Source organism: Saccopteryx bilineata, chromosome 9 (genome assembly GCF_036850765.1).
Source record: "Saccopteryx bilineata isolate mSacBil1 chromosome 9, mSacBil1_pri_phased_curated, whole genome shotgun sequence".
Taxonomy (NCBI): Eukaryota; Metazoa; Chordata; class Mammalia; order Chiroptera; family Emballonuridae; genus Saccopteryx; species Saccopteryx bilineata.
In genome coordinates this window covers 90,227,347-90,255,014 of record NC_089498.1, presented here as the reverse complement: position 1 = coordinate 90,255,014, position 27,668 = coordinate 90,227,347, and the positions used below count along the sequence as shown (strand labels likewise).

At 38.8% G+C, this 27,668-nt stretch overlaps 1 protein-coding gene across 4 annotated transcripts in view; it reads right to left on the bottom strand.

The window, feature by feature from the left end:
• BMPR1A (bone morphogenetic protein receptor type 1A) overlaps nt 1-27,668 on the bottom strand; it is a 211,867-nt gene that overhangs the window by 104,366 nt on the left and 79,833 nt on the right. For 3 of the 4 annotated variants that reach the window (XM_066242038.1, XM_066242036.1, XM_066242035.1), the window contains one exon: nt 13,166-13,280. The exons of the other annotated variant lie outside the window; for it this stretch is intronic. The gene's annotated coding sequence lies outside the window, so the exon portion shown is untranslated. The remainder of the gene's footprint in view (nt 1-13,165; nt 13,281-27,668) is intronic. 4 annotated transcript variants of the gene reach the window in all.

Below are 27,668 nucleotides of genomic sequence, written 5' to 3'. Positions count from 1 at the left end.
ATCAACTGTGACCTCAGGACTAGCTACATGAGTGAGTACTACAACTTGGTCCACTAACCCCTGTTGAAATTTCTCTTAGCAATTATAACCAGCTATCACTCTGAAAAGTCACTGGCAGAGCAGACTTAATGGGACAGGTGGTAATCTAAGTAATAAAAGGTGTGGACTACAGCAGACACTTGTGGTGCTCTGCAGCACATCTCCTTACAGCTCCTCGTCCTCATTACAGCTATGGCAGGCATTTCTACATACTTCCCACTGCATCTGACAGGCACTGTGAGCTCAAGCACTGCTGTTTTGTTCCTCAGAGTTTTCCCTAAACCTAAAGAAGACTACTCAGCAGTACAAAGACACAACCACACAAATGCTAGACTTATAAAGCGCTAGGCGCAATGCTCAAGTAACAAAAGATGAAAGTCAATGGAAAAATGTCCTTTGGTGAGCTTGACCTGTGGTAGCACAGTGGATAAAATGTCAACCTGGAACACTGAGGTTGCCGGTTCGAAACCCTGGGCTTGCCTGGTCAAGGCACATATGGGAGTTGATGCTTCCTGCTCCTCCCCTCTTTCTCTCTCTCTCTCTTCTCTAAAAAAAAAAAAGAATAAATACTCTTAAAAAAATGTCCTTTGGTGAAACAATACTGAGGTGCATTTAAAGGATCCCAAGGTGATCGAAACCCATTTGCCCAGTGATAACTACTATAGTTCATTAACACACTTGGTGTAAATTTACTCTCTTCTCTGTCTCATCTTCTGCATTCCCTTATTTCTGCTTCTTTGGATGACTCCCAAATAAACTCCTCAGCCATCAGTCCTTTTCTCAGGCTCTCCTTCCAAAGGAATCCACTGAGAGGTGATAGTGCTCAAATTGCAGCCACCTGGCCACTGCTTGTGCTTTTAAGAAGAGTATGCTGCCTCTTAAAGTAGCAGGATATGTGCTGTGCATATGGGATGCCACACACAAGTCAGAAGCAGTGAACAAGTGTAGTATACAAACCAACAGGAGAAGTCTTAACTTTCTTGTGCTGAAGAAAACAGTGGGAGAAAAAGGCAGAATATTTGTAGCAATAATCTGATTAAGTCAACTACACACACATACATACACCAACACACAGTATGTTCTATAAGGACACATTCATTCAAAGGCAAATAGCAAACAAATCAACAAGTGGTTTCATATGGCAGGAAGAGAGGAAAATGGGAGACCAAGAAAAAAAAAGATAAAATAAATAAATTGAGGAACCTTATAAAGAGCAAAGATAGTGCGGGAGGGGTATACAGCACAATCAAATGTCAAAATAATCTAGAGATATTTTCTCTCAACATATGTACCCTGATTTATCAATGTCACTGCATTAAATTTAATAAAAAAATATTAATATTAAAAAAAAAAGAGCAAAGATAGTAATCTGACATCATAAAATGAAAGTCTGATCGACTCAAGATTCTGAACCACAGTTTGAAACAGAAAACAAAGGGAACATAATGTCACCATCTTTAATCAGTCAACATTGTCATAAATAGGCAGGTATAAAAATAAATATAACTGAACATTTTAAAAATTCATCTGTGTACTATTTAATCTTATTCTGAATACTAGCAGTAGTACACACACTACACTTTGGGAAACACTGTTGTTACTATTCTGAGATAAGAATGATAGAGGGGCCCTGGCCGGTTGGCTCAGCGGTAGAGCGTCAGCCTAGCGTGCGGAGGACCCGGGTTCGATTCCCGGCCAGGGCACATAGGAGAAGCGCCCATTTGCTTCTCCACCCCTCCGCCGCGCCTTCCTCTGTCTCTCTCTTCCCCTCCCGCAGCCAAGGCTCCATTGGAGCAGAGATGGCCCGGGCGCTGGGGATGGCTCTGTGGCCTCTGCCCCAGGCGCTAGAGTGGCTCTGGTCGCAACATGGCGACACCCAGGAGGGTCGCAACATGGCGACGCCCAGGATGGGCAGAGCATCGCCCCCTGGTGGGCAGAGCGTTGCCCCCTGGTGGGCGTGCCGGGTGGATCCCGGCCGGGCGCATACGGGAGTCTGTCTGACTGTCTCTCCCTGTTTCCAGCTTCAGAAAAATGCAAAAAAAAAAAAAAAAAAAAAAGAATGATAGAGGGGCCCAACCTGTGGTGGTGCAGTGGATAGAGCATCAGCCTGGAACACTGAGGTTGCTTGTTTGAAACCCTAGGCTTGCCCGATCAAGGCACATATAAGAAGCAACTACTATGAGTTGATGCTTCCTGCTTCTCCCCCACTTCTCTCTCTCTTTCTCTCTCTCAAATCAATAAATAAAATTTTTTAAAAAGAATGATAGAATCTTTAGATATAAATATATATACATATAAGTTGATAATACAAGTATTAATTAATTTGAAAGTTTAACTGGATTTATGTTAGGAAATAACTTGATAATAGTTCCATCATAAAGTCTAACTTTTTCTTAACATGACTGCTTTCCTTCCTCAATAATATAATGTTTTCTGGTTTTACACAATGTATAATCAGGAAACAAACTATGACTACTTTATTTTCAATATATAGTGGTGGATTTTTCCTAAATATTGCAAAGTTCTAAATCATTAATTAACTTGAAAATAACAAAAGCATCAAAACTAGCTAGATTATACATTAAGGTAACTTATTACCTTACTATAAGGTATTTCTCTAAGGATATTACCATACTAATGCTTACTTGTTAATGTGGAACCATCAAATTCTGTTTAATGAATTTCTCCATTAAGTCCTGATTCATATAACAGTAATTCTACTAAAATAAGATACCGTACACTTCTTCTTTTTTTTTTTTTTTTGTATTTTTCTGAAGCTGGAAACGGGGAGAGACAGACAGACTCCCGCATGCGCCCGACCGGGATCCACCCGGCACGCCCACCAGGGGCGAAGCTCTGCCGCGACCAGAGCCACTCTAGCGCCTGGGGCAGAGGCCAAGGAGCCATCCCCAGCGCCCGGGCCATCTTTGCTCCAATGGAGCCTTGGCTGCGGGAGGGGAAGAGAGAGACAGAGAGGAAGGGGGGAGAGGGGGTGGAGAAGCAAATGGGCACCTCTCCTATGTGCCCTGGCCGGGAATCGAACCCGGGTCCCCTGCACGCCAGGCCGACGCTCTATCGCTGAGCCAACCGGCCAGGGCAACATACCATACTTCTTTAAGTGTCAGAATTATGCCAGTAGAAATACTTAAAATATTCTTAAATTTTACTAACTCTTACACAGCATTTACAACTACAGCAGATGAGATGAATGTGAACAGGAGAGTGTTTCTTTATGAAGCGCTCTTCTAGAAGAGGCAGGATTTCTCTTTTTTCACATTCTCTCCATTTCAATATGCAAAGGCATGAAAAATAATGTATAAAACATTTCCTGTATATAAACAAAGAGATCAACAGAAGAGCACTAATTCTAATGTTTCTTTAAATTTATAAAACTCAGATCAAACTGGATTTGAAGAATTACTTATGTTTGCTATTAATGTTATGCAACATTATCCCTACTATCTGGATAAAAAATGTGGGTATCATTGCCTCTTTCCAACATCTTCATAAATCAGTGTCCCTCCTGCCTTCACAATACCAATTTCACTTATTTCCACCATTTCTATTTCCACCATTACCACTCTGATTAAAGTCTGATGACCACATTCCTCACCACCATTACAACTATGTGACCTCCCTGCCCTCACTCCACATCTCTCATGATATATGTTCAAACACTACTATTAATTTCCCCAAAATATCATTTTCTTTGTGTCACACTTCCTACCCTTACAGAAATATTCATTTTTCTATTAATCAGCTTTTCAGAAATACCTTTAAGTTCTTTCTTTACCTATCCAAATTCTACTCATCTCTCAAAGTCCAGCTCAAATAGCTCAAATAACTGCTCCTATTTCTAGCTGTACTTCTCAGAGTACCTGGAAAGTAATAATTTATTCCTTTGGCATTTATCACTTGTACCTGGCAGTGTTGGTTATCATTACTTGTATTACACACACATATTATTTTTCAGATTTTTTTTTTTGATTTTACAGAGAAAGGAAAGGGGCTGAGTGAGAAGTATCAATTCATAGTTGCCTCACTTTAGTTGTTCACTGCTTGCTTCTTGCTTGATGTATGTGCCTTTACCAACAAGTCCAGGGTTTCAAACCGGTGATCTCAGTACTCCAGGTCAATGCCTATGCACTGTGCCACCACAGGCCAGGCACATACAGATTATTAATATGATTATAAACAGAGGATGGGGCTGGTGCTCTTTACTTTTTGATTCTGCCTTTGTAACTTGCTATTACAGAGTTTAACAGGGACCAAAATAAAAAATAATACCATATAGAACAAAAGTTAAGTGCTCTGGGGCCTTAAACTGGGAGGAACATATTATTAGAGTCAAAAGAATAAACAACAGAAACAACTCAGGAATGAACTGGCACTTGAGATGGAATTTTTTTTTTTTTTTTTTTTTTTTTTAGATAGAGAGGGTCAGAGATAGGGACAGACAGACAGGAAGGGAGAGAGATGAGAACCATCAATTCTTCATTGCAGCTCCTTAATTTTTCAGTGATTGCTTTCTCATATGTTCTTTGACCACGAGGCTACAGCAGAGCAAGTGACGCCTTGCTCAAGCCAGCGACCTAGGGCTTCAGGCCAGCAACTTTGGGGCTTTGGGGCTCAAGCTAGCGACACCTCGATCAAACTGGTGAACCTTCACTCAAGCCAGATAAGCCCACACTCAAGCCGGTGACCTTGGGGTTTCGAACCTGGAGGGTCCTCCGTGTCCCAGTCTGATGCTCTATCTACCGCGCCGCCACCTGGTCTGGCTGAGATGGATTTTTAAAGCCTGACAGGTCTTCTACAGAAGAGGAAGAGAAGAAAAAGCATGCCAGAACAAAAGAATAACATGAATAGAGAGGAGAGAAAATACAGGACAATTCCAAATCATTGGCTGAAGAGAATCATACATGTAGAGATAGAAAAGAAGAAAATTAAACATTTGTCCAATAATCAAGGTTAAAGGTTTTCAAAATTTTAGATATGCTGATTCCTATCTTAATAAAGAGCCTCATTTTTGTTTTTGCTTAAAACAAGTTAAGAGTATATCACCTAACCAGTGGTGGCACAGTGGACAGAGTGTCAACCTGGGACGCTGAAGTCCCAGGTCAAAACCCTGAGGTTGCTGGCTTGAGCGAGGGGTCACCAACTTGAACATAGGATCATAGACATGACCCCAAACTTGATGGCTTGAGCCCAAGGTCGCTGGCATGAACCCCAAGTTGCTAGCTTGAGCAAGGGGTCATTGCCTAAGCTGGAGCTCCCCCCCCTTTTCTGGGTCAAAGCAGGTATGAGAAAGAAAGAAATCAATGAATAAAGGACCGTAACTAATTAGTTGATGCTTCTCATCTCTCTCCTTTCCTGTCTATCTGTCCGTGTCTGTCTGACTCTCTAGCTTAAAAAAAAAAACCCAAAAACTTTTCAAAGATGGCCAACTACTCAAAAAATAAATTCTAAACTCCTAACTACAGCATTCAAAGTTCTTTACAATCAAAATCTTTCCAGCCTTGTCATTCAATCCCTCTCTTCTATCATGAATTCAAACCACACAAAATGTTTTCTTCTTTTGTACATCCTATACCAGGGGTCCCCAAACTACGGCCTGTGGGCTGCATGCGGCCCCCTGAGGCCATTTATCCGGCCCCCACTGCACTTCCGGAAGGGGCACCTCTTTCATTGGTGGTCAGTGAGAGGAGCACATTGACCATCTCATTAGCCAAAAGCAGGCCCATAGTTCCCATTGAAATACTGGTCAGTGTGTTGATTTAAATTTACTTGTTCTTTATTTTAAATATTGTATTTGTTCCTGTTTTGTTTTTTTACTTTAAAATAAGATTATGTGCGGTGTGCATAGGGATTTGTTCATAGTTTTTTTTTATAGTCCAGCCCTCCAACGGTCTGAGGGACAGTGAACTGGCCCCCTGTGTAAAAAGTTGGGGGACCCCTGGTCTATACAGTTCAAAATTCCACTGCTTATGCTGGGCTCTGTGCATGAAATCCTCTTGCCTCCCAAATTCCACTCAGCTATTTTCTACTCTTTGTTCAAATTCCACTCAAATGTCATTCCTATGTGAAGCCTCCCTGATAATCTTCTCCTCTAACAATGTTGGTGGAGCCTTTTCTAGGTGATTCCACTACACTTTAATATCATACAGCACTTTCTAAATTGTACTTAAATTAACTTTGCATGCTCATCTCTAAACACAGTCTTTGAAAACAAAACAAGGAATGTTTTGCATTCGCACTGCCTAACACAGTGCCCCCAGCTCAGAGTAATTGGCTGCAGGCAAAGACGTGCCTCATTCAACAACATACTGTTGAGAGGCTTTAGTATTATAGCAGTTTGTTCTTACTCTGGAAAGCTGACAGAGTCACTGACAGTATATGCAGAATTATCTTCTAGAAAACTTAAGCCATAGCAACATGTAAAGGGAAAACAGTAAGGAGAGGCACAAAGTTAGGAGAGTACTGCAATATTTCAGGTGAAATGTATTATAAAGACCTGAACCTGCACAGTAATGGAGGGATTAGAAAAAAGAGGATGAAAACACTCATGATACATTATCAAGGTAAAACTGAAAGGATGTGAGATTTAAAAAGCCAAAGGAGCCTGACCTGTGGTGGCGCAGTGGCTAAAGAGTCAACCTGGAAATGCTGAGGTTGCTGGTTCAAAACCCTGGGCTTGCCTGGTCAAGGCACATATGGGAGTTGATGCTTCCAGCTCCTCCCTCCTGTCTCTCTCTCTCTCTCTCTCTCTCTCTCTCTCTCTCTCTCCCCCCCTCTGTCTTTCCTCTCTAAAATGAATAAATAAAATAAGAATTAAAAAAAAAAAAGCACAGTCCTTTAAAAAAAAAAAAGCCAAAGGAAAACACTGAATTTCAAAGGTATTATTTAAGAGTAGGAAAAGAAAGAAATTTTGAAGGAGTAAATAAAGAAGTAGAATTAGAAGAGCACAGAGTCATAGAAGCCAAGAGAATTTCAATAAAGGAAAAATGGCAACCACTACAGTGATCCAAAAGTATAAAATTGAAACACAACAGAAGACAACTGAGAGCCCTGAGCATATTGCTCAGTTGGTTGGAGCATTGTTCTGGAGCACGAAGGTTGCTGGTTTGATTCCCTGGGTCAGGGCACAAAACAGGAGCAGCTAGATGTTCCTGTCTCTCTCTCTCTCCCTACCTTTCTCTCTCTCTCTCAAAAAAAAAAAAAAAAAAAAAAAGACAACTGAGAAAGGAGTATTTTTCAAAAGAGCAAATACAACAGTTTGGTAGGGGAAAAAGATGATGCTATAAGGAAGTAGAAACAATGGGCAAAGCCTACTACTTCATGAGAAAAAAGTATACGCAGCCTCAAAACAGTGTATATTCTATTTTTTTAAAATGTAAATCCCTGAAGAATTCAAACCTTTTACCTGATAATTTGAGTCTCTAAATGAATCTGAAAATAATAAACATGATTTCTCTGTACATATTGTTTTAGAATGGTTTCTTTCCCCCATCCCTGGTTGTACTACTTCTTTACATTAAATAAATTCTACCTCCAAATATCTATTATTCTAAGATAATTTTATCCTAAATTTTAAATGTGGGAATATTTTAGAATGATGCAAAAATTCATTTTAATATGATCTACTCTGAAGTCAGCTTAGTCATCTTTAGAGAGAAGAAATAAATACATATATATTTCATAATTATATATATATCATTTAATGCTTATTTTCTGTAATTAAAGATAGTACTATTAATAATAATAAATAAATACCTTTACTCCTGAAGAAGTTCAACAGTATGAGGAGAGAAGGACATGTTAAAACCACTTAAGATTCATAAAAAAGGTTATCAAAGAAACTAAAGTTAAAGTTGTAGTAGTGATTTAGAAGAACTATTTTTCAATTGTTAAAAATGTAAAGTTTCGACAGATAACAGCTGATACCAACCCAAGAAGACCTAGAAATAACACAACTGAAAACTGGAGGCAGACAACGCCAAGCCTAGACTCAACCAACTCTACAAATAAAACAAAAAAAAAAGAGGATGAGAAGACAAAGGAGTGCAATCCAAATGAAACCACAAGAGACACCTTCGAGAGATGAACTGAGTGATATGGAAATAATCAAACTTCCAGATGCGGAGTTCAAAATAATGATTGTAAGGATGCTTAGGGATCTTAGAACAACAATGGAGGGGCAGTTTGAAAACCTAAATAAAGAAATAGCAAGTATAAAAAAGAATCAGTTGGAGACGACAAATACAATATCAGAAATAAAGACCACAATGGAAGGAATTAAAAACAGGATAGAGCAGAGGATCGAATCAGCGAGTTAGAGAAAAACTGGAATGAAGGCATGAAAGCAGAGAAGAAAAGAGAAAAAAGACTCAAAAAGTCAGAGGAAACTCTTAGAGAACTCTGTGACAACATGAAGAGAAATAACATCCGCATCATAGGGGTTGCTGAAGAAGAAGAAAAAGAACAAGGCATAGAGACTTTGTTCAATCATATCATAGCTGAAAACTTCCCTAAATTTATGCAAGAGAAACTCTCACAAATCCAAGAAGCACAGAGGACTCCATTAAAGAGAAACCCAAAGAAACCTACACCAAGACACATCATAATTAAAATACCAAAGCTAAGCGATAAAGAGAAAATATTAAAAGCTGCAAGAGAAAAAAAAGTTATCACCTACAAAGGAGCCCCCATAAGGATGACATCTGACTTCTCAACAGAAACACTTGAGGCCAGAAGGGAATGGCAAGAAATATTCAAAGTAATGCAGAACAAGAACCTACAACCAAGACTACTTTATCCAACAAGGCTATCGTTTAAAATCGAAGGAGAAATAAAAAGCTTCCCAGACAAAAAACAACTCAAGGAATTCATTACAACCAAACCAATGCTGCAGGAAATATTAAGGGGCCTGGTGTAAACAGATCAAAGTGGGAAAAGAATACAGCAAAAAAAAAAAAAAAAAAGGAATACACCTTTAAAGAAGAAAATGGCAATAAACAACTACATATCAATAATAACCTTAAATGTAAATGGATTAAATGATCCAATCAAAAGACATAGGGTAGCTGCGTGGATAAGAAAACAGGACCCATACATATGTTGTCTACAAGAGACACACCTTAGAACAAAAGACACACATAGATTGAAGGTAAAAGGATAGAAAAAAACGTTTCATGCAAATGGAAATGAAAAAAAAGCTGGGGTTGCCATACTTATATCAGACAAATTGGACTTTAAAACAAAGGATATAGTAAGAGATAAAGAAGGCCACTACATAATGATAAAGGGAGTAATCCAACAGGAAGATATAACTATTATAAATATCTATGCACCTAATATAGGAGCACCTAAATATATAAAGCAGACTTTGATGGATTTAAAGGGCGAGATCAACAGCAATACTATAATAGTAGGGGATTTCAATACCCCACTAACATCACTAGATAGATCCTCAAGAAAGAAAATTAACAAAGAAACAGCAGGCTTATTGGAAACACTAGATCAACTCGATTTAATAGATATCTTCATAACCTTTCACCCTAAAGCAGCAGAATATACATTCTTTTCAAGTGCTCATGGTACATTCTCTAGGATAGACCACATGTTAGGGCACAAAAGTGCTCTCAACAAATTTAAGAAGACTGAAATCGTATCAAGCACTTTCTCCGATCACAACGGCATGAAACTAGAAATGAAAACAACAGAAAAGCTCAAAAATTCTCAAACACATGGAAACTAAATAGCAGATTGTTAAATAATGAATGGATTAAGAATGAGATCAAAGAAGAAATAAAAAAATTCCTAGAAACGAATGACAATGACCATACAACAACTCAAAATTTATGGGACACAGCGAAAGCAGTGCTGAGAGGGAAGTTCATAGCACTACAGGCACACTTTCAGAAGCTAGAAAAAGCTCAAATAAACAACTTAACCCTGCATCTAAAAGAATTAGAAAAAGAACAGCAAGTAAAGCCCAAATGTAGTAGAAGGAAGGAAATAATAAAGATCAGAGCAGGAATAAATGACATAGAGGCTAAAGAAACAATACAGAAGATCAATGAAACTAGGAGCTGGTTCTTTGAAAAGGTAAACAAGATTAATGAACCTTTAACTAGACTCACCAAGAAAAAGAGAGAGGACTCAAATAAATAAAATTAGAAATGAGAGAGGAGAAGTAACAACTGACATAACAGAAATACAAAATATTATAAGAAAATACTATGAAGAACTGTATGCCAAAAAACTAGACAACCTAGATGAAATGGACAAATTCCTTGAAACATACAACCTTCCAAAAATCAATCTGGAAGAATCAGAAAACCTAAACAGACCGATTACAACAAAGGAGATTGAAACAGTTATCAAAAAACTCCCAACAAAGAAAAGTCCAGGGCCTGATGGCTTCACAACAGAATTCTACCAAATATTCAAAGAAGAACTAACTCCTATCCTTCTCAAACTATTTCAAAACATTCAAGAGGAAGGAAGACTTCCAAGCTCCTTTTATGAGGCGAGCATAATTCTGATTCCAAAACCAGGCAAAGACAACACAAAGAAAGAAAATTATAGGCCAATATCTCTGATGAATATAGATGCTAAAATCTTCAACAAAATATTAGCAAACCGGATCCAACAATATATGGAAAAAAATCATACACCATGATCAAGTGGGATTTATTCTGGGGAGGCAAGGATGGTACAATATTCGTAAATCAATCAATGTGATTCATCACATAAACAAAAAGAAGGAGAAAAACCATATGATAATTTCAATAGATGCAGAAAAAGCATTTGATAAAATCCAGCACCCATTCATGATCAAAACTCTCAGCAAAGTGGGAACACAGGGAACATACTTCAACATGATAAAAGCCATCTATGAGAAACCCACAGCCAACATCATACTCAATGGGCAAAAATTAAAATCAATACCCTCAGAAACAAGGCAGGGGTGCCCCCTTTCACCACTCTTATTTAACATGGTCCTGGAAGTCCTAGCCACAGCTATCAGACAAGAAGAAGAAATAAAAGGAATTCAAGTGGGAAAAGAAGAAGTAAAACTATCATTATTTGCAGATGATATGATATTGTATATAGAAAACCCTAAAGTCTCAGTCAAAAAGCTACTGGACCTGATAAATGAATTCAGCAAAGTGGCAGGATATAAAATCAATACTCAGAAATCAGAGGCATTTTTATACACCAACAATGAACAGTCAGAAAGAGAAATTAAGGAAACAATCCCCTTCACAATTACAACCAAAAAAATAAAGTACCTAGGAATAAACTTAACCAAGGAGACTAAAGACTTGTACTCGGAAAATTACAAAGCATTGATAAAAGAAATCAAGGAAGATACAAACAAGTGGAAGCATATACCGTGCTCATGGTTAGGAAGAATAAACATCATTAAAATGTCTATATTACCCAAAGCAATCTATAAATTCAATGCAATACCAATTAAAATACCAATGACATACTTCAAAGATATAGAACACATATTCCAAAAATTTATATGGAACCAAAAGAGAACACGAATAGCCTCAGCAATCTTAAAAAAGAAGAATAAAGTGGGAGGTATCACATTTCCTGATATCAAGTTATACTACAAGGCCATTGTGCTCAAAACAGCCTGGTACTGGCTAAGAACAGGCATACAGATCAATGGAACAGAACAGAGAACCCAGAAATAAACCCACAGTTCTATGGACAACTGATATTTGACAAAGGAGGCAAGGAAATACAATGGAGTAAAGACAGCCTCTTTAACAAATGGTGTTGGGAAAACTGGACAGCTACCTGCAAAAAAATGAAACTAGATCACCAGCTTAGACCACTCACAAAAATAATCTCAAAATGGATAAAAGACTTAAATGTAGGCCGTGAAACCATAAGCATCTTAGAAGAAAACATAGGCAGTAAGCTCTCCGACATCTCTCGGAGCAATATATTTGATGATTTATCTCCATGGGGAAGTGAAATAAAAGACAGGATAAACAAATGGGACTATATCAAACTAAAAAGCTTTTGCACAGCTAAAGACAACAAGAACAGAAAAGACAAACTACACAATGGGAGAACATATTTGACAATACGTCTGATAAAGGGTTAATAACCAAAATTTATAAAGAACTCGTAAATCTCAACACCAGGAAGACAAACAATCCAATCCAAAAATGGGCAAAAGAGATGAATAGACACTTCTCCAAAGAGGACATACAGATGGCCAACAGGCATATGAAAAAATGCTGAACATCACTAATCATTAGAGAAATGCAAATTAAAACCACAATGAGATATCACCTCACACCAGTCAGAATGGCGCTCATCAACAAAACAACACAGAATAAGTGCTGGCGAGGATGTGGAGAAAAGGGAACCCTCCTGCACTGCTGGTGGGAATGCAGACTGGTGCAGCCTCTGTGGAAAACAGTATGGAGATTCCTCAAAAAACTGAAAATCGAACTGCCTTTTGACCCAGCTATCCCACTTTTAGGAATATACCCCAAGGACACCATAGAACGACTCGAAAAGGAGAAATGCACCCCCATGTTTGTGGAAGCATTGTTCACAATAGCGAAGATCTGGAAACAACCCAAGTGTCCGTCAGAGGACAAGTGGATTAAAAAGCTTTGGTACATATATACTATGGAGTACTACTCAGCCATAAGAAATGATGACATCGGATCCTTTACAATAACATGGATGGACCTTGATAACATTATACGGAGTGAAATAAGTAAATCAGAAAAAAAAACTAAGAACTACATGAATCCATACATAGAAGGGACATAAAAATGAGACTCAGAGACATGAACAAGAATGTGATGGCACCAGGGGTGGGGGGAGGGGGTTGGGGTGAAGAAGGAGAGAGGGGGTGGGGGAGGGGAGGGGCACAAAGAAAACCAGATAGAAGGTGACAGAAGACAATTTAACTTTGGGGGAGGGGTATACAGCACAATCAAATGTCAAAATAATCTAGAGATGTTTTCTCTCAACATATGTACCCTGATTTATCAATGTCACTGCATTAAATTTAATAAATAAATTTTAAAAAAATGTAAAGTTTCATATTATTCTAGTTATTTTTTAAAAGTCTTTTCCTTACCTCAGAGATGTAGCTAGATAAAACTGTACTTCCAATTTTCTCCAAACAGCTTTGACCTATGCTTCCATCTCATGAATTCCAAGACGGTATTAAACTGATGCATATTTTCATGAATCTGTTTAGAAGGAAAAAAAGCTTATTTCAGACTGAAAGAACTTTTATCTGCTGGAATAACATACAGAAGCAATACTAAAAATTCATCATGTGTAAAACTATACATTTTCAATATAAATCTAATGAAAAGTTCTACAGTATTTCAGAAACCTACCAGTTTACCACTTCCTAGTCCTCTACCCAAAGAAGTTTCCAATTTAAAGAATTTTTAACTTTACAAAGGTAATACTAGTTCTATGGAAAAACTTACTTAATGTAATATTTCTGAAATGGCTCAGGCTTTTGAAAAATATCACATCTCAAATAAAAAAAAAACAGAAACAACTAGAAGCAGCACTAAAATGTATAATTCTGTAACACTGAGATTCTTACTTAGGCAAAAATATATTTGCACTCCTACCTAGTATACCTATTTTCACTTTTTATCACAAAGTCTCAGTAAGCACTTTTTATATCAAATTTCTACCCAGAATCTTAGGAACTGTAAGGGTCAAAAATTAATTGCACTACTTGGTCTAAGTTCATGGGATAGGTTTCAATTGACATGTTACTACTGATATTAGTACCCTCGTACCCTCCTGCAATGTTCATTAATCTAAAAGATGGAAACAATTAAAAATGTTATAGATAGATGTACTGGTTGCTTAAATACCGTAAGAATAATTTCTTCAAATGTGTCTTTTACCTAAAACTTTAAGCAGCAAAGTATTTTGTCTCATATTTAAAAAGGAAAAAGTTTAAACTGTATGAACATTACCTATATCCCATTGCAAGGTCAAAGTTGCCTGTCTTCAAGTCCATTTTGAAGTATCATGTATGTCACATTGAGGGTTCCTAGTCTTGGCAATAATGACTAAATTCATGTAAACTGGGACAATCTGAAATGGTCTCCCATATCAGATGGCAGCCTTTCTCAAGTCTAGAGTTGCCACTTAGAAGACTGGCTGCTATGAAACCACGCTAACTCTTTCATGGTGGACAGACGGCCCCTGAAAGCAATGAGTAATGCTTTGTCTGCATTTAGGAACCTTTAACAGTTATCTACAACTTAATCAGGACCCTAACATTTTTCAGGGCATTAATATTACTATAAGACTCAGACCATGACTCAGAAAAATGAGGGAGAGCAAGGATAAAGATTTGCTGGTTAGGTTTTTTAAATTATTATTGCTGAGATATTCAGTTTTTAAATTTTCCCTTATACCAATAAAAAATAAATGTGTGTTTTCATTTTAGAAATGGCATAAAGATTTTTCCTCCAAAGCCATTCTTTGCCAGTAATTCCATTCTTCCCTAAGGGAGTGTGTGAAAGAAGAGAGGGGAAGCAATCAGATTAACCTATCTAATAAAGGTTAAAATAGTCCATCAAAGTGACTATGTTTAAAATTATATGGCCTGACTCTAATTCTACTAGATAATTTCAATGGATCAAATAATAAATAAAATTAACACACAACCCACTTACCAACCATTGTTTATGACAGCACTATTTATTTCAACACAGTTTCCTTGGTGTGAATAAAAAAAATGTTTAAAGCTTTAGGCTAAATCTAAAGTTAATAATTAACGAAAATAAATAAACAAAAGAATTTTCAAATATACCATTGTCAAAGTCCAAAACTCTGAATCATCCAAAGAAACCCTCTATTCTTGGACATGTACAAAATACATGATAAAACATAAACTTTAGAAACATTTCTTTTTTTCTTTTTTTTTCATTTTTCCAAAGCTGGAAACGGGCAGACAGACTCCTGCATGCCCAACCGGGATCCACCCGGCATGCCCACCAGGGGGCGATGCTCTGCCCCTTTGGGGCGTCACTCTTTTGCATCCAAAGCCATTCTAGCGCCTGAGGCAGAGGCTACAGAGCCATCCTCAGCGCCCGGGCCATCTTTGCTCCAATGGAGCCTCGGCTGCGGGAGGGGAAGAGAGAGACAGAGAAGAAGGAGAGGGGGAGGGGTGGAGAAGCAGATGGGCGCCTCTCCTGTGTGCCCTGGCCGGGAATCGAACCCAGGACTTCCACACGCCAGGCCGACACTCTACCACTGAGCCAACTGGCCAGGGCCTAGAAAACATTTCTAAAGGTTGAATTTAAGACCAGCTAAGTAAGATTTGACTTCATTACTAAGAAGTAAATAAAAGACAATTAAAAGGACAGGATGTGCTTCACATGAAGTACAGGTTTGCATATCACTTTTTGCATACCACTAAAGTAAAGCTTTCCCCAACTTTGCAATATAGTGCTCCAGACTTAATACGCAGGGGTCTCCAAATACACTGCTCACAAAAATTAGGGGATATTTCACAATGAATATGAAGTGATTAAAAAAAAGCATTTGATTTTTTTTATTAAACAAGAACATCAGAAAAACAAACAAGTCAAAGAAAGTTGTTCGATTATGCAAATGAGATGCAAGACCAACTTTTATTTCATTGGTAAAAATGTACTATACAAAAGGCTGAAAGTACTAGAGTATCTACACGTTCCCCGATCCCCTAATATTTGTGAGCAGTGTATGCACATGTGCAGAAATAGAAATAATAGGCAAAATGGTCCCTATTAACAACTTTAATCACTTACAAGGTAATGAATGTATCACAAGCTTTTAGCACTATGAACTTGTGTTTAACAACCACATAGGATCCAGTCAAAACCAAATTTTCATCCAAGATTTTATGTCTGAAATGTTCAAGCCTGTAAGTCCTAAAGCTCACATTGAGGAAAGGGGAATTCTTTTTAAAAATATATCACAGCTTCTTAATGGCTCAGAATTCATGAAAATCAAATCGTTCTAGCGATAGTCTAATAAAAGACAGAGCTAACAGAATTTACTCAGTAAACACCTGCAAATAAATAGGAAAAGTTCATTTTAACCCCACAGTGCCTTTACAAAATATCTTCTTTTGCTGTCAAAATGTACACATCCTTCTTGGTTCTCAAAATTATTAAAGTAGTTAAATCTTAAACCACTGACATGCTTTAAAAATCACTAATCACAGTGCTTTAAAGAACTCATCAGTGACAAACATTAATTGTGGCTATCTTTGGCTCTGAAGTGTTAGAATGGTTCCCATTAACTCCTCTATTAATTTAAGATTTATTTTATAATATGCTTTTGATAATTATACTAAGTCAAAGACAAAATTTAAGATGACTTTTGAATTTGTATCTGATGTGAAAAAATAGATTTCTTAGTATTCACAAAATCAGCAATATTGACTATACAGTTTTCTTTCCACCACTCCAAATTCCTTTTTCCTCATCTTTATTTTCCTTCTCTTAACACCCACAAAAAGGACCCCCACATGTACTCTACAAATACTGTTTCAAACACTAAAGCTGCATTCATACAACCATTAAAAAAAATAAGAACCAAATTACAAAATTTTTTTTTTTACAAAGACAGAGAGTGAGTCAGAGAGAGGGATAGACAGGGACAGACAGACAGGAACGGAGAGGGATGAGAAGCATCAATCATTAGTTTTTCATTGCGCGTTGCAACACCTTAGTTGTTCATTGATTGCTTTCTCATATGTGCCTTGACTGCGGGCCTTCAGCAGACCAAGTAACCCCTTTCTGGAGCCAGCGACCTTGGGTTCAAGCTGGTGGACTTTTGCTCAAATCAGATGAGCCCGCGCTCAAGCTGGCGACCTCGAGGTCTCGAACCTGGGTCCTCTGCATCCCAGTCCGACGCTCTATCCACTGCGCCACCGCCTGGTCAGGCTTTTTAAAAAATTTTTTACTTATTCATTTTTAGAGAGAGAGGAGAGAGAGAAGGGGGAAGGAGTAGGAAGCATCATCTCCCATATGTGCCTTGACCAGGCAAACCCGGGGTTTTGAACCGACAACCTCAGCGTTCCAGGTCGACGCTTTATCCACTGCGCCACCACAGGTCAGGCCAAAATAGTATTTTTATAAACCATTTCAGTTGGCTCTAAAACTAAATGTAATATTACTGTTAAAAACCTTCGTTACATTAGCTGTAAAATTTAAACATTATGCTTCAAAAAATAAAGTTCAGATGTAAGTAACTCAAATGAATAGTATAATTTAGGTTATTTATCATGCACTTCTATAATAAAGCATGAAATCACATAACACAAAAAGGTCAATTTATGAAGAGGTTGTATTCTAAATGTTCCAAAAGATTAATTTATAGATTAAATATAAACTTGATTTTTAAACTCAAGATGCCTTTTCTCATAAAACCAATGGCATAAAGAGTGGTATTAAACTCATAATACCAACGAACTTTTGTGCACAACTCTATCATAGCATTCTTCTGTGTACAGGTTTCCACACCAAACTCTTAAGTTTCTCATTCACTACTGTAGCCAAGAATCTAACACAGTAGATGACGCAGAGTAGGATTTCAACAAATATTAGCTGATCTGAAGTACTGAGTAACAACTCAATGATATGAAACTAACCTGTCTAGAAAACCTTACCTATATAATCTATAGCAGAGAACCAAAATGCAAAGCAAGTGGAAAAAGCATTTTCCAACAAAGATGTAAGAAAAAAGTGCTTAACGCTGAGGTTAGAATGCTCTGGTGTAAATCAATCATGGCAATTTCCATTCCCCTTGCCAATGAGTGGTTAGGAATAAGCCTCTGATGCAATTCTGGCCAATAAGAAGAGACTAAGTTTGCTGGGGAGCTTCTGGGAAAGGTTTCCCTGGCTGATGAAAAAGCACCAGATGAAAACATCCATTCCACTCTGCCCCCCATCCCCTGCCCCGAGCACCTCTGGGTTTGAATTTGTCCAGTAGAACTATGGCAGCCATCTTAGGACCATGAAAGGACACAGCCTAAGAGGACAATCCAACAAGTAAAGAATGACAGCATTAAAAGATGAAAAGAATAGGGGTCCTTACTGATGTTCTTATGCTTGAACAAATTAATCTTTGGACCCTTTTATTAACTTGGATCTCTTTATTACATTAAATCCTTTTATTGTTTAAGCAATGTTCAATTACCAAAAGTAACCCAGCAGATAAAGCAATTTAAGAACAAATACCCCATTTATTTACATGAATTCAACTGCTATCCACACAATGACAACTCCCCTAAATTTGTATCTCAATCCAAATCCTCCTTTTGAACTAGATACATATTTCTAAACTACAAAACAACTATATTGAATACTGTTGAAATCTTGGGATCACTAACCCCACCTCCCTCTGCTTTACCTATTATATTTAGGCAGCTAAAAATGAAAATTACTAGACGCTATCTATTCTAACTCTGATATATCTTTAAAATCTCTCTCATCTCTACACACATCTAGTACAGGCTCTCATTTTTATGTAGCCCCCCTCTACTCTTACCTCTTTCATTGTGCCTGTGTTTCTGAAATACAACTGTGCCCCATGAAAAGATTATAAACATAGTAAGTCATCAGAAAAATATAAATTAAAACTTCAATGAGATACCATTACATACCCACTAGAATGGCCGTAATCAAAGACAGACAATACCAAATGGTGGTAAGGACATAGAGAAACTGGCACTCTCACACACTGCTGTAAATGATGCAGTCACTTTGGAGAATAGTTAGGCAATTTATTAAAAATTTAATATAAACATAAATTCACCACATGATCCAAAATTCCCTCTACAGAAACCCAAGGGAAATAAAAATGTATATCCATATACAGTGGTACCTTGACACACAAGCACTTTAAATCATGAGCAATTTGAGAGACATGCAGTAACTCACGGGATTTTTTGCTTAATCACAAGTGTTGGGCATATGAGTTTGTACAATTGTGTTTTTTTAGTTTGCTCACTTTTATTATTAAAAATGGAGTTGGGCAGCCACATGTGTGCTTGCCCTCAGAGCAGGGCAGTTGATTGCAAATTGCAGATTACCTTCCTGCTTGGGAAGGGCCATTGTTATGCTAATGTTGACTGGAGGAGAGGTTTTGGCGCCAAAAAAGTTTTTAAAAGGAGAGAAGAAGGAGGAAGAGAAGAAGCCATGATGGCAGACTTAGAGTGGAGAGGATGCAGAGTACTGAAGGAGGAGCCAAGACGGTAGGGAAAGAGAGAGAAGCCAGTATGTGCAGAGAGGAGAAGGGAGGTGTGCAGATGGACCAGAGATGACTGAGACTGGTGGGGGCCTTTGATTCTAAGAAAACCAGAGAAGATTCTCCTGGTTGTGGAACCGGAGAATGTGTAAGTGGCTTTGGAAACCCTGTGTGTATAAGCTCGTTGGCCCATACGAGTCTAGAATAAAGGAAAGGCCCACCATTTTTTGGCTCCACTGTTTCTTTACCATCTGCCCAAATATAATGGGAACCTGCATGTGTACGGCCATGATGGCTATGACTACTGGTCTTACATTTGGTGTAGTTTGCGGCAGAATTCGGATCAGATCAGTATGGAGCCGCCACCACCCTTGAGGGGTGGGGTAGAGGACTGGTTATTGTTATGGTTATTGTGGCTGTCCTTTTGGGGACTGTAGGCTGGCTGATATTTATAGCCCTGCAAGAGGAAACCGAGAGCTCTGTGCAAGAGGCTGCTCGAGGCCTGCAAACCAAGGAACGGAAGGGGTTGGAATGGCCACCGGAGAAAAAGATGCAGATCCTGTAACTGGAGCGAGCGCTGGAAAAGGAAGCCGACCAGGTTCACAAGTTACACCTGGAAATGGAGCAGTCTCTAGAGAAGGAAACACAGGTTCATGAGTTGCAGTTTGTCCTGGATGTTGTGGAGAGCCTGCAGCCGCAGGAGCCTAAGATGGAGCCGTGCTGGCAGAGTCGCTCTGAGTCGGCAGGCGCAGGCGTTTCCAGCTCCTCTTCTGAGGATGAGGAGACTGGGGCTGCAGTTGCCATCTAAAGACTCCAGAAGGTAAAAGCCCAGCAGCAAAGAGTACCTACTAAGCCCCTGGTAGGTTTGCTAAGATTATGGGACATAGGAATAGGTGGCAGCATGCTCTCTGGACAAGATGTGGAAATGCTGGCCACCACTGCCACGTGCTCCCCCTTGGGGCAGAGTCTTAAGAGCTGCCAGGACGGCAGGAATGAGGGAGGAGGCCTGAGGCCCCATGTGCGAGGACTGACTCTTGGACTGTGACCAGAGGGGGCACCAGCTCCCTTGTCGGATGGACATGCGGCTTTTGAACAATATGAGAGACCCTGATGGAGGGGGGAGCAGGTCTGGCTGACATTGTATGGTTTATGCTGTAGCTGTAATGTGTTGTGTGATGTGCCTAATTCCTTGCACAGAAATGCCTGTGGTGTGAATTGCAAAGTAAGCAAAAGGGGTGGAATGTTGGAAAAATGAGTTTGTAAAATTTGTGTTTTTGAGTTTGCTCACTTTTATTGTTAAAAATGACGCTGGGCAGCTGTCTGTGAAATTGCTAATTACCTTCCTGCTTGGGAAGGGTCATTGTTATGCTAATGTCTCCTCCCCCCTCCACCAGCATCTTTGCCTGACCTTGAAGGTAAATATACTTCATAAATCAGTTTATTTCTTTACATTCTCTCTTATTATGTATATATGTGTATGTGTTTGTGTTTGTTATTTATAAAGTACATTTTCTTATTTAAAAGCATATAGAACAAAAAATTTATGTAGTTTTGGGGGGCCGGAACTGATTTAATTGCATTCCCAATAATTTAAATAGGGAAATTTGATTTGACACACAAGCAAACTGAGACATGAGCTCAGCTGTGAAACGAATTCAACTCGTGTGTCATAAAGAGTACCACTGTAGGCCCTGGCCGCTTGGCTCAGCAGTAGAGTGTCGGCCTGGCGTGCGGGGGACCCGGGTTCAATTCCCGGCCAGGGCACATAGGAGAAGCGCCCATTTGCTTCTCCACCCCCACCCCCCTCCTTCCTCTCTGTCTCTCTCTTCCCCTCCCGCAGTCAAGGCTCCATTGGAGCAAAGATGGCCCAGGCGCTGGGGAGGGCTCCTTGGCCTCTGCCCCAGGCGCTAGAGTGGCTCTGGTCGCAGCAGAGCGACGCCCCGGAGGGGCAGAGCATCGCTCCCTGGTGGGCAGAGCGTCGCCCCTGGTGGGCGTGCCGGGTGGATCCCGGTCGGGGGCATGCGGGAGTCTGTCTGACTGTCTCTCCCCATTTCCAGCTTCAGAAAAGAAAAAAAAAAAAAAAAGAGTACCACTGTACTCTTTATGAACATTCTCAACGTTGCTCATAAGAGCCCTAAACTGGACACAATCCAAAACAAAGTGAGGCATAACCATACTATGGAATACTCTCAGGTAATAACAAGGAACAAAACATTGGTACATGTTTTAACATAAACGTACCTTAAAAACAGGCTAAGTAAAAAAAATGCCAACATTATATAAAAATAAAATAGGAAGTCACTGATGTCACTTAAATGTTTATCAGTGTGGGATCAGTAAATAGTCACACTGAAAACTATATAGTCATTAAAAAGAATGAGATACATCTTATTTCTTTGTACTGACATGAAAAGATATCCTAAATTTCCGCTTAAGTTAAAAAAAAAAACCTATAAGGTAAGTAACTCCTCCATCGTTAAAGAAACAATTATGCACACATGCAGGAAGTGTGTGTGTGCAATATGTGTGAGGAAGTGGAAGGGCTGAAAGGACAAACACCAATTCAGCAACTGTTCTCAGTATAGGAAAAAAAGTGGCAACAACCTAAATGTTGATCAAATTATGAGCAGTATATCTAACTAATAGAATATTATTCAGCCATAAAAATAAAAAAATCTCAGAACACGAATTAAAAATAAATTTTTTTCACCAACCCTGGCTGGATAGCTTGGTTGGTTAGAGCGTTGCCCCAAAGTGGGCAGTCTGATCCCCAGTCAGGTACATACAGAAACAGATCAATGTCCTGTTCCTGTCTCTCACTTGCTTTCTCCCTTCCTCTCTCTAAAATCAATAAATAAACATTAAAAAAATCACCTAGAAAATGTGCAAAGAATATAAAGAGCTATTTCAGTGAGGAAGATATTTGGATGGCAAATAAGCACTAGAAAAGATATGGTCAACAACACTAGCCATCAGAGAAATGCAAATTAAGACTATGCTGAACTATCACTGTATATTTAATGAAAGCTAAAATACAAAAGTGAAAATTCCCAATTACAGCAAGAATGTGAAGATAATGGATCTCTCAGACACAGCAGGTAAGAATATAAAATGGGGCCCTGGCCGGTTGGCTCAGTGGAAGAGCGTAGGCCCAGCATGTGGAAGTCAGGGTTCGATTCCCCATCAGGGCAACAGGAGAAGCACCCATCTGCTTCTCCACCCCTTCCTCCTTCAACCTTCCCCCTCTTTCTCTCTTTCCTCTTTCTCTCTCTTCCTGTCCTACAGCCATGGCTCAAACTGTTTGAGCAAGTTGTCCCCAGGCTGCATCTTAAATCAATAAAAGGCATTGAAAGAATTTGCTAACCATCTGGTGAAAAACTAAGTTGGATTCTTACCTCACACAACAAAGTTAATTCCAGAAAAATAAAGGGTTAAGATGTAAAATGTGAAACCATAAAAGAACTTAAAAATACTATTACAATGGGAAGGAATTTCTAAGTTTGACATCAAAAGTAGAAACCATAAAGAAAAAGGCTGATATAGTTGTTATTAAAGATAACACTGACTATCGTTTTTCTGTTTTATGTAGCAATCTTAATATGCCTATAACATTATTACAAATACATTGTGCTTTCAGATTTGTGGCTAAGGCAGCAACATACGAATATCTGATTTGCCCTGGCCAGCTGGCTGAGCCATAGAGCATGAGCTGGCGTGTGGAAGTCCCGGTTTTAATTCCCAGTCAGGGCACCCAGGAGAAGCGCCCATCTGCTTCTCCACCTTCGCCCTCCCCCTTCTCTCTATCTCTCTCTTCTTCTCCTGCAGCCATGGCTTGGTTAGAGCAGGTTGGCCCCATGCACTGAGGATGGCTCCACGGCCTTCCCTCACTTGTTAAAATAGCTCAATTGCTGAGAAATGGAGCAATGCTCCAAATGGGCAAAGCATCACCCCACAGAGTGCATGCTCAGTGGATCCCAGTCAGGGCGCATGCAGGAGTCTGTCTCTCTGCCTCCGCACTTCTCACTTAAGAAAAAAAAAAATTTGACTCTACTTGTCTTTTTTTTTTTTTAAGTACAATTTTCTACCTCAATTTGACAATTAGCTTTTCTTGTAATAATGGTTAGGAGATTAATGATTAGCAAAAAGTACTTAACTCTTTTTTTTTTTTACATCTCTATGATTGCTATCTTTAGTTGGAATGAAAACATAATATCAAAAATCTGGGTAAATAACTTCCTACAAGTTGGTATTGAGCTATTAAAAAGATACAATTTTTTAAATAAAGTTAATATTCTAAATGAAGAAATAAGTACCTACAAGATGTCCCCACCTCAAGCTAATACCACTGGATCTGAGTTCTACTTACATTTCTACTGGTTAAATCGCCAATGTTATGAGCAAACGTTTGCTCTGCAGGGGGAAATATATGTCTTTAACTGTGATATACCATGCCATATTCCTAGATTCTTCTCCCTTTCCATATAGTCATTCAAGCATTTGTATCTGCAGTATAGAGGCAAGACATATTCCTAATGTAGTTTAGATTCTTTTACATTATTTTTACTATCCAAATTCTCTTTTTTATCCTTTAATATATTATCCCAAAATGCAGGATAAAAGGGTTTAAAACCTGAGTTAGGATATTGTATTTTACAGAGGGTTTACACGTAAGTGCTTAAACTAATAAGAGCCCATCTTCAGCCCTGAGGTTTAGCATGTTCCTCACCCCCCCCCCCATTGCACTCAACTTAGTGATGTGGAGAGCAGCTAAGTCATACCACAGCAGCTAACAGTTTCATGCAGAGGAGTGAGTTGTGACAAATGCCAATGAGAGGCTGAAGGTGGCACCATGGAGGCCATTAATGACACTGACAAGAATGGTTTTTACAGAATAGAAAGTCCAGAAATAAAACCACATATATATAGTCAAATAATTTTTGATAAAGGGGCCAACAACACACAATGGAGAAAAGAAAGCCTCTTCAATAAATGGTGTGGGAAAACTGGAAAGCCACATGCAAAAGAATGAAACTGGACTACAGTTTGTCCCCCTATACTAAAATTAACTCAAAATGGATCAAAGATCTAAACATAAGATCTGAAACAATTAAGTACATAGAAGAAGACATAGGTACTCAACTCATGGACCTGGGTTTTAAAGAGCATTTTATGAATTTGACTCCAAAGGCAAGAGAAGTGAAGGCAAAAATTAATGAATGGGACTACATCAGACTAAGAAGTTTTTGCTCAGCAAGAGAAACTGATAACAAAATAAACAGACAGCCAACTAAATGGGAAATGATATTTTCAAATAACAGCTCAGATAAGGGCCTAATATCCAAAATATACAAAGAACTCATAAAACTCAACAACAAACAAACAATCCAATAAAAAAATGGGAAGAGGACATGAACAGACACTTCTCCCAGGGAGAAATACAAATGGCAAACAGATATATGAAAAGATGCTCATCTTCTTTAGTTATTAGAGAAATGCAAATCAAAACTGCAATGAGATACCACCTCACACCTGTTAGATTAGCTATTATTAACAAGACAGGTAATAGCAAATGTTGGAGAGGCTGTGGAGAAAAAGGAACCCTCATCCACTGTTGGTGGGAATGTAAAGTAGTACAACCATTATGGAAGAAAGTATGGTGGTTCCTCAAAAAACTGAAAATAGAACTACCTTATGACCCAGCTATCCCTCTACTGGGTATATACCCCCAAAACTCAGAAACATTGATACGTAAAGACACATGCAGCCCCATGTTCATTGCAGCATTGTTCACAGTGGCCAGGACATGGAAACAACCAAAAAGCCCATCAATAGATGACTGGATAAAGAAGATGTGGCACATATACACTATGGAATACTACTCAGCCATAAGAAATGACGACATCGGATCATTTACAGCAAAAAGGTGGGATCTTGATAACATTACACGAAGTGAAATAAGTAAATTAGAAAAAACCAGGAACTGCATTATTCCATACGTAGGTGGGACATAAAAGTGAAATTAAGAGACATTGATAAGAGTGTGGTGGTTACGGGAGGAGGGGGGAGAGGGAGAGGGAAAGGGTGAGGGGGAAGGGCACAAAGAAAACTAGATAGAAGGTGACAGAGGACAATCTGACTTTGGGTGATGGGTATGCAACATAATTGAACGGCAAGATAACCTGGACTTGTTATCTTTGAATATATGTATCCTGATTTATTGATGTCGCCCCATTAAAAAAACAAAATTATTTTTAAAAAAAGAATGGTTTTTAAAGGCTCTGACCAGTGGCATAACAGATCAAGTGTCCTCCCAGAGAATTGGGATCACAGATTTGATCCCAGGGATTGCTGGCTCTATCCCAAAGGCACCAGCTGGTTCCCAGGTCAGGGCACATATGAGAAGCAATCAACGGTACAACTAAGTGGAGCAACAAGGTGGAGTTTCTCTCTCCTTTCCCCTCCCTCTCTCTCTCTCAAAAAAAATTGTTTTTGAGACTTTAATGTGATAGGCAGTTAGACTAATCATTGAAGCAGATTAAATATTTAAGAGAAGGTGAGGGAGAAGAGGTATTTCACTTCCTGACACATGTGGCTAGGCTACTAAGCTACAGGATGGTAGAAGACTATTTCTTACCTAAATCTACAATAGAGGTTGTCAGATGATAGGCATGTCAATGAAAAGCTAAGTACTAAGTAAGAGAAGGAGAAACAGTCAAAATTCTAATAGATACCATAAACAAACAGAGCTAACTAGGCAATACTTATCTCTGTGATTATATCAATTTATTTTCATTTTATTTTTTTTAAGTGAGGGGAGGGGAGATAAGAGACAGACTCCTACATGCACCCCAACCAGGTTCCACCCAGCAATACCCATCTAGGGCCAATGCTCGAATTAACTGAGCTATCCCCAGCACCTGGTGCAACACTCAAACCAACTGAGCCACTGGCTACAGGAGGGGAAGAGAGAGGAAAGGGAGAGGGAGTAGTGGAAAAGCGGATAGTTACTTCTCATGTATGCCTTGATTGGGGATCTAAGAGGCGATTATATCAATTTCAATATAAATAATTTAGCATTTTTGTATAAACTGCCCTGTAAATTTCTTGGTTACAGTGTTTACACTGAAAAAAAAAATTCCAAATTACTGATGTTCAAAACATATTAATTTTTTCGTTCTCTAAACACTCTAAGTAACACAACATATGTAAGAAAGTTTATGCCCCGGAAATCTTTTACTGTATATACGTGAGATTTTTTTTCCACAGCAGCATCACTAATTTTTATTCTTGTTTTTCAATAATCCCTGTTGATTTTTGAATTTCTGTTCTAGTTAAAGCTTTTTACTACACATCTTTTTCCACATATTTAATCATAGTAACTATAAACTTTCTTAAATTCTGAACTGTGGCCTCTTGACAGATATATGCAAAAATGTTCTTTTTTCACAAATAATTATATGCTCTCCTATATTTCCTAAAGCACAATTGACTCTATTTTTAGGTTATCCTCTTTTGATAGAGCCATTAGCTGTCACTTCAGGATTAGGGAGACAACAGGGAATGTTAGAGATCAGCGCCTCCTCCATTTAGTCGCACTGATTTTTGTAGTTGGGGAACATAGCAATGGCCTAACTTCCAGTTTTCAAGATAAGCCAGAAATCTAGATTTTCTTTTTGTAAAATCTCCAATTTTTTTTTTTTTTTTTTTTTTTTTTTAACAGAGGCAGAGATAGACAGGGACAGACAGGAACGGAGAGAGATGAGAAGCATCAATCATCAGTTTCTCGTTGCGCGTTGCGACTTCTTAGTTGTTCATTGATTGCTTTCTCACATGTGCCTTGACCGTGGGCCTTCAGCAGACCGAGTAACCCCCTGCTGGAGCCAGGGGCCTTGGGTCCAAGCTGGTGAGCTCTTTGCTCAAGCCAGATGAGCCCGCGCTCAAGCTGGCGAAGCTCGGGGTCTCGAACCTGGGTCCTTCCGCATCCCAGTCGGACGCTCTATCCACTGCGCCACCACCTGGTCAGGCAAATCTCCAAATTTTTTAATTGTCTGCAACCATTTAAAACACACACACATACACACACAAAACACAGCATGTAAGTCAAACATAACATGCCTGCAGGCCAAATCCAGGTGACAGGACACTGGTTTACAACCTCTTGGTTAAAGAATCATAGTGGGTCTGCTTAACTCCTTCACTTTTTTCTTGTTTTTAGGTAGCTCTTCTCTCCAAGCAGGAACATCACAAGTCTTTCTATAATACACCCAATTCAGAGATTTAAAGTGAGGTTAAGTGACTTACCACCATCACCCAGTGTCGTTAAACATCTCTCTTTTTAAAGTAATATGCCATGTTTACAT